This window comes from Halichoerus grypus, chromosome 4 (assembly GCF_964656455.1).
Source record: "Halichoerus grypus chromosome 4, mHalGry1.hap1.1, whole genome shotgun sequence".
Lineage (NCBI taxonomy): Eukaryota > Metazoa > Chordata > Mammalia > Carnivora > Phocidae > Halichoerus > Halichoerus grypus.
Window position 1 is genome coordinate 112,353,038 of NC_135715.1, and position 8,462 is coordinate 112,361,499.

An 8,462-nucleotide genomic window follows, 5' to 3' on the forward strand; every position below is an offset into this window, starting at 1 on the left:
TTGGAAATTTGTGTGTTTTTGTTTATTTATTACAAAACTACTTTTAATACTTTGAGGTGAGCCCCACAGGACTACAAAACACTGGGAAGGGGAACCCCCGAACTCCCAGGAGTGACCCAGAAGGAGAGGCTTTCTGAGGAGAAGGTAACACTGAGACTCAGAGAAAAAGGATGTCATTGTGAGTACCACAGGACGACACACCAGCATGGTGTGACACAGGCTAAGGGCAAGAGGGTTGGACAGAAAGCCACAAGCTACTTGGGTCCCTTCTTCTTATTTGTATTTTTCTGCTTCTCCTCATAACCTCAGAATCCCGCTGCTTGCAGGTGGCAGTAGAAAGCCTATCATCTCAGAAAAATATGGAACATTTCATCAATTGGCAGGTCACTCTTCTGCAGGGGCCAAGCTAATCTCTGTGTCATTAGAAATTGGACATTTGTAACTCGGGGGTCAAATTTCTAAAAATCTTTAAAACTGTGTCAATTTTATTACAATACTTTAAACAGAATGTCTGTGAAAGCCTCTAGCTGAGGTTCCTGGATCTGGATTCTTGGGTTTTTCACATACTTCTTGCATTCTAAAAGTTAGCTACAATTGTGAGGTTTTTTGTTTGTTTATTTTCAGTTGTGTATCTAGTTACTTATAATTCTAAGAAACTTTTTTTTTTTTAAAGATTTTTATTTATTTATTTGAGAGAGAGAGAGAACATGAGGAGGGGGTGGGCAGAGGGAGAGGGAGAAGCAGTCTCCCCGCTGAGCAGGGAGCCCGATGCGGAGCTCGATCTCAGGACCCTGGGATCATGACCTGAGCTGAAGGCAGACACTTAACGACTGAGCCACCCAGGCGCCCCTAATTCTAAGAAACTTAATTAATACATATAGCACTGTATTCACTAGAGTCAGGATCATAAAGAAACCCTGAAGTTAGAATCTAGGCTTCAAATAAGGAATGTGGTCTTTACAACAAATTTTAACAGAAGAAAATAATAATAATTTCTTACCAAATTCCTTTCTATAAATGAATAAACATATCCACTTTGCTATATATTGATATCCTAGGACCAAAATTATGTCAGTGACAGATGGAAAACATCTTTGAGTATGAGGTGCATCAAGTTTTATTACATGAACTTAATAAAAATATTCACTCTGTTAAAGTATATTTGAAGAATTCCATATATGCTTTCTTCATTCTTCTGCCCATCTTAAATTTAGGGTATTCAAGTTTTCTTTTCCTTGCTAGACTTCTCACACCAACATCAAAATAAAGCTGTCTTTAGGAAGTGATTTTATCATCCCTAAATTCTTCATTTCATTTTCAATGATATATTACGAAACATATTTTGATTATGAAAAGTCAATGTCCCAGATCTTAGGAAGTAAAGATTACATTATCCCATTAATGAATGCAAAAAAACAGTGCAATCATAAGGAAGTCAAATGATATCTTTGGGATTTGGTCAACAAAGATACTTTAAGGGAGAACATCTGTCATGAGAGAGAGAATTTCTTTCTGTAAAAAGCACATAGAATCTATACATTAGAAAAGTCCTTTATACATAAGAAGCCAGGAAGAGTAGAAAGCATTTACTTGTGAGTCTTCACTTTTCAGAGATTTATTTGAGAGAGATTGGAGCACAGAGTGAGAAGGAGAGATTCCTTAAGCAGACCCCCAGCTGAGCACGGAGCCCAACGCAGGGCTCATTCCTAGGACCCTGAGATCATGACCTGAGCCGAAATTAAGAGTCGGACACTTAGCCGACTGAGCCACCCAGGCACTCCTGTGTGTCTATTTCTTGAATACTTGTTATTGTGGTTTCTTAAATCAAGTTACTAAAATTGGTATCTAGAAATAATAAGACAGGTTTCACACAAAGTCAATAATGTTATCACTCCAGGGAAAAAAATGTTTGACATGGCCAAGTATAAATTGTATAATATATTAAGAATTTTGATATTATGTATAGAAGAGGCATTTTAATGTCTATATAGTTTCTTGGAAAACAGCCTAGCACAATGGTGAAAAATAAGAAGCTTTAAATTTCTCCATCAACGTGTAGCTACATTAGAATTTTAACAATCAAAACATCTAAGGTTTAGTTCAGGTAGAGGGACTAGATGGAAAGCCTAGAAAGGTATCATATTTCTTTAATCCAATGCATTGTGACTGAATGATATGCCACAAAGCCTTTGGCAACTGTTCCTCTGAAGTTCAACTTAGAAACAGAAAATGAATGAACCCTTTTTACCACTTACTGGTAATAACTCACCCGAATCTTGCCAAGGAAAGATCTACTACGAGGTTTCTAATAATCTCAGGTTTTTGTCATCCTAACGTCCTTTCAAAGAAAGCTTTCATTCTTTGAAAAAACATTAGAATAAAATTCCTTGTGAGATTACCTTACATTTCCTATTCATAAGCCCCAAATAATAGCACACTAGAGTAACAGCAGCAGCCAAATATATTTACCATGTGTCTGACTGTTGATTACCCTTTATTTAGAAAAATATACTTGAGATCAGGTATGGGTTTTCTACAGTCATGTGGCAAAATGGAAAAATCATTGTTCCGGGAGTTAGACTACTCCAAAGGTTCTTGCGTTATCTTGAAGAAGTCATTTGAATTCCCCTACGTTCACTATATGCATCCAACATATGGGCCATGAAAACTATACTCTCACCACCTCAATAAGATCACTGTAATTAAGACTGAAAGTTGATTTTAACTATTCAAAGAAAAGATAAACATACAAAAAAATTGCTATTCCCATCTATTGGTATAGATAATATAATTTACACGTGACTGAATCTTGATAATTTAGAAGTGGAGGGGAGGCTCCAAGAAATGAGCTAAGTGAACAAGCATATGCCCATGTTTTATTTCATGTAACAAGCGTTAGTTATGATGGTGGCTCACTCTCCTTTTCTGGGCCATAAAGAGCAGTTTATACTGCTTCTATAGGACATTTTCACAACCAGGCTTTATGTTTTTATCATATGGAAAAGTTGCCAGAAGAGCTTTGAAGTCATAAACTGTAAATGAGCGGGATGAACCTAACTGGTCTTATTTTTTTAAAAAAAGAGAGTGCATGGGAAATTAAAAAGGGAGGTAAGAAAGAATATAGAGAAGGAAAGCAAAGACAATGGAAAGTTACAGGGTCTCCAGTTGTATGCAGCATGTCAGAAATATTAGGAATTCAGTCAGAATTTTTTAATAAACTTTCTTCTGAGAGTATTAATAGGATAAAATTAATGACTTTTTGGTCATATTTACTTATGTTCTTTTCCTCAAGTTCAGTCCACCATCCTTAAAGGAAAAACAAAATATAACTGACCAAAAACCAGGATCTGGCTTCCTCAACATATTCAAACCTAGAGAGTGGTTGCATGCTTGTCATATTTAGTCTATTTCTAAGCTTGATGTAGAAATACAAACAGATATTGCTGAACAAAGCCTTAGTAAGACAAGACTGTGATTCAAATTGTCCTTTTAATTCAACACCTTCTGGTCAGTAGATCTAGCCAGAAGCAATGCAAAGAGGGATTAAGAAACAGGACCAGCTGTCCAATGGAGTCAGGCTCTTTAAAACTAGAGGTATTTTCTCCGAGAAGTAATTGAAATAAACAAGAAATTTATCCTTGCGTCAGTTCAGAGAATGGAGAAAACTCACATTGAGAAGTAAGAGAAAAGGATGAATTGATTTAAAAAAATAGAGACATTTGGGTAAGGACAAAGGAATGGGCTAAGAGTTTAAGACAGTTTACAGTAAATATTTCGGTGCTATTTTATACATATTTTCTTTGGTTATTTTTTCCAGTTTCTTCTAACCTATCTGAACACTGAAGTGATTATGATCAACTGGATTTGAATTTATATAAATTATAAGATATCATCTTTAGTTCTCATAGAAAATACTTTTATTTAATACCACATAAATATTCTAGTGAATAAAAGCATCATATTAGTCTACTGGGGTTGCCATAACAAAACACTACAGACTGAATGGATTAAAAATGTATTTTCTCAGAATTCTGGAGGCTGGAATTTCAAGATCAAGGCACTGGCAGGGTTGGTTTCTCTTGAAGCCTCTCTCCTTGGTTTGCAGCTGGCTGCCTCGTGGCCATGCCTACACATGATCATTCTTCTGCGCACACACATCCCTGATATTTCTTCTTTTTCTTAAAAGGACATTAATCCTTTCAGATTAGGGCTCCACACTTACAATTTCATTTGCCTTAATTATCTATTTAAACACCCTATCTCAAAATATAATCATATTGGGGATTAGGCTTCAACATTTGAATATTATGGGGCCAAAATTCAATATACCTTTTTTTTTTTTTTAAGATTTTGTTTATTTATTTGACAGACAGAGAGAGACAGGGGGAGAGGGAACACAAGCAGGGGGAGTGGGAGAGGGAGAAGCAGGCTCCCCACTGAGCAGGGAGCCCAATGTGGGGCTCGATCCCAGGACCCTGGGATCATGACCTGAGCTGAAGGCAGACGCTTATCAACTGAGCCACCCAGGTGCCACCAGGAACTTTTTTTTTTTTTTTAATATTTTATTTATTTATTTTAGGGAGAGAGAGAGAGCAGAGGGAGGAGCAGAGGGAGCAGACTCCATGCTGAGTGTGGAGCCCAACCAGGGGCTCCATCCCAGGACCCTGAGATCATGACCTGAGCCAGTATCAAGAGTCAGACGCTTAACCAACGGGGTCACCCAGGTGTCCCTATAAGGAACTTTTTATATATTCTCTTGTTATGAGGGAATTCCTTGTTCCTTTATTCATCTGTCTCTTTAAGATAAGCATCAGTAAGATTTAAGTTTTAACTTTCCTTTTAATGGGATTAATATAACTAGATTTATCAGGCCATTTTCAGAAAATGTATTAGAAAAATATTCAAATGTCAAATAAGATGCTGAGCAAACCAGTTCTTATAGCTGATCTAATATGAAAGCCAAGAACACTATCTGTTTTGGTATACTATGGAAATGCCTCACCAGTCAAACCAAGCCATACTGACATGTTATTGTAGTAACTTTAGAGTAGTATTTTTGAAGAAAAGAATCACAGTGACTACATATAACTAACAGAAAAATTACCTGAAGTTTGGAAACAACTAATAGATAACTGGATAGTCTTTTATTGCTTGATTTTCTATTTACTTAACTATTTTACAACTCTGTAGGAAAAAAAATGTTAATTCATAAATTTTTGTCAGGTAGGGATGCAAATAATTTCTGTCCAATGGAAGAGATAACCCCAAAAGTTATAATTTATTGCCTTGAAAGACATTAACCCGCTTTACATGTAACCCAAGAATCTTATCTTAATATTTCTTTTTAAAATTACCACTATACCTATGTCATCAAATGACCTCTGAACGGATTTAAACTTACTGGCTAAGTCATTAATTAATGGGTTAAACAGAATCTTTGAAAAATGTTCATTTAATATTTGTCTCAGAGGCATAAATTTACCTTCTTGAAAATGATACTTAAACATAGCCAGTGAACATTAATTAATTAATTAATATCATATATTGGTATATTATAAAAAAGAATCCAATCTGAAAATTGAATCCTTAATAAGAACTATAATACCAAATGATTTGTATTTTTTTTAAGATTTTATTTATTTATTTGTCAGAGATAGAGAGTGCACAAGCAGGGGGAGCTGTAGGCAGAGGGAGAAGCAGGCTCCCCACTGAACAAGTAGCCCAATGCAGGCCTCAACCCCAAGACCCTGGGATCATGACCTGAGCTGAAGGCAGACGTTTAACTGACTAAGCCACCCACAGATCCCTGATTTATACTTCAATTTAAAAATTACTTCTCAGGGTGCCTGGGTGGCTCAGTCAGTTAAAGCGTTTGCCTTCAGCTCAGGTCATGGTCTCAGGAGCCTGGGATCGAACCCCGCATCAGGCTCCCTGCTCAGCGTGGAGTCTGCCTCTCCCTCTCCCTCTGTGCTCTCTCTCACTTTTGTTCTCTCTTAAATAAATAAACAAAATCTTTAAAAAAATTTACTTCCCATGCTTTTAGAGAAAAATGGAAAATTGGAAATTTAAGAAAAGCAACTAGAACATTTAAAAAAATATTCTTTTATTTCTAAGTTTGTTGATTATAAATTTATGTAGGAAAAGATTATGCATATTCCCAAATTTCTTTATTGTTTTTCATTATTAATCTTTGATAAACACATGCTGATTAAATCTCTATATGGACACTGTAAGCACACATTTATAAAAATAAAGTAGGAGAATAAGTATGATTTTAATCTATGAAAATTTATAGTAAACTGGGTCTAGTCCCCAATAGCTAACCTAACAGATTTTGAACTCCCTATGGTTAATATGGATAGAGTGCCACGTTGACTCTAGGTATTTTTCTGGGAAGAAAAAGCCCAGTGATTTTTTTACCAAAGAAATTTGGTGTCACGGTAGGCAAGAAATCAGCCAGCCAGATTGTTGGTCATATAAGCATGAACATAAGATACTTTTTACCTAGTCCTAATGGGTCAATTTTTCTGTATCTTCAATATTCAAGGTCAGGAATCTTCCCCACTATGAAGCCTTGCTTATCTATGCATATATATCTTATTTTATGATTCTGCCTCCTTCTCTATTCCATGATCTCAAGAAAAAGAAAACTGTTAATTCTATAATCCAACTAAGTTAGTGCTTGACATCTGTTTATTAAATAAGTAAATGGGATAAAATATATTTGACTGACCACCCAAAGTAAATTAACTAACTTGAAATAAAAACTTGAGTATCTTCAAAAACATAAGGAACTATATATCTACATATGGTGTATCTACACACAAAAGGTAGATCTATAAGCAAAAAAATTAATACATGAATCATCTAAAAATATTTTCCCTCCAAATAACTGCTTATTCAAAAATTCAACCATTTTGTTTGTTTACAAGTCTTCCCTGGCATTTAAACACATTCTGAATCTGAATCAGTCTGAATCTAATCTAAACTCCACACCTTTAACTGGCAATTACTACAACGTAGCTTTCTCCATTGTCACATCACAGCTATGAGTTTGTAAAACATTTATTTTTAAATCATTGGGATTTGTAGTTATTAGCATATAAAAGTTACAGAAATATTTGAAATATACCAAATATAACACTGAATTCTATTTTTTTATTATGTTATGTTAATCGCCATACATTACATCATTAGTTTTTTTTTTTAAAGATTTTATTTATTTATTTGACAGAGAGAGAGAGATCACAAGTAGGCAGACAGGCAGGCAGAGGGAGAAGCAGGCTCCCTGCTGAGCACAGAGCCCAATGTGGGGCTCGATCCCAGGACCCTGGGATCATGACCTGAGCCAAAGGCAAATGCTTAACCATCTGAGCCACCCAGGCGTCCCTACATCATTAGTTTTTGATGTAGTGTTCCATGATTCATTGTTTGCATATAGCACATACCCTCCCCAATGTCTATCGCCCAGCCACACCATCCCTCCCACCCCCCACCACTCCAGCAACCCTGTTTGTTTCCTGAGATTAAGAATTCCTCATATCAGTGAGGTCATATGATACATGTCTTTCTCTGATTGACTTATTTCGCTCAGCATAACATCCTCCAGTCCCATCCACGTCTTTGCAAACGGCAAGATTCCTTTCCTTTTGATGGCTGCATAATATTCCATTGTATATATATACCACATCTTCTTTATCCATTCATCTGTTGCTGGACATCTTGGCTCTTTCCATAGTTTGGCTATTGTGGACATTGCTACTTATAAACATTGGGGTGCACATACCCCTTCTGATCCCTACATTTGTATCTTTGGGGTAAATACCCAGTAGTGCAATTGCTGGGTCGTAAGGTAGCTCTATTTTCAACTTTTTGAGGAACCTCCATACTGTTTTCTAGAGTGGTTGCACCAGCTTGCATTCCCACCAACAGTGTAGGAGGGTTCCCCTTTCTCCGCATCCCCGCCAATATCTGTCGTTTCCTGACTTGTTAATTTTAGCCATTCTGACTGGTGTGAGGTGGTATCTCATTGAGGTTTTGATTTGGATTTACCTGATGCCGAACGATGTTGAGCACTTTTTCATGTGTCTGTTGGCCATTTGGATGTCTTCTTTGGAAAAAGGCTCAAATTCTATTTCCAAGGAAGGTTTTGTTGCACATTTAAATGCCTGAAAATAAGGCATATAATGAAGAGCCTGGTAGATCTTTTACTTGGACAATATCACAGAAAATGGCTATAAAATCTGATGAAAACCCTGAAAGATTACCTCTGAGAGGGAATACCTCTGAGAGCGATTACCTCTGAGGAGATGTAGGATCCATTTTGTTTTTAAACTGACCCTGAAGATGTGTCAAACATTTGTAATATCCACAATAAAGAGTTCGAAGACATGACTGGAAGATTTCTTAGGCTTGGAATAAAACATTCAGTTTAGTGAGTCTGCTTTCATGCAATGGGGTGG

The 8,462-nt window shown here is 36.4% G+C and overlaps 1 non-coding gene across 1 annotated transcript; it reads right to left on the reverse strand.

The window, feature by feature from the left end:
- Nucleotides 1–353: 353 nt before the first annotated feature.
- LOC118551064 (U6 spliceosomal RNA) lies at nt 354–454 on the reverse strand. The gene has a single exon (XR_004924874.1). It is a non-coding gene; the product is annotated as a U6 spliceosomal RNA (small nuclear RNA).
- Between the last annotated feature and the right edge of the window lie 8,008 nt (nt 455–8,462).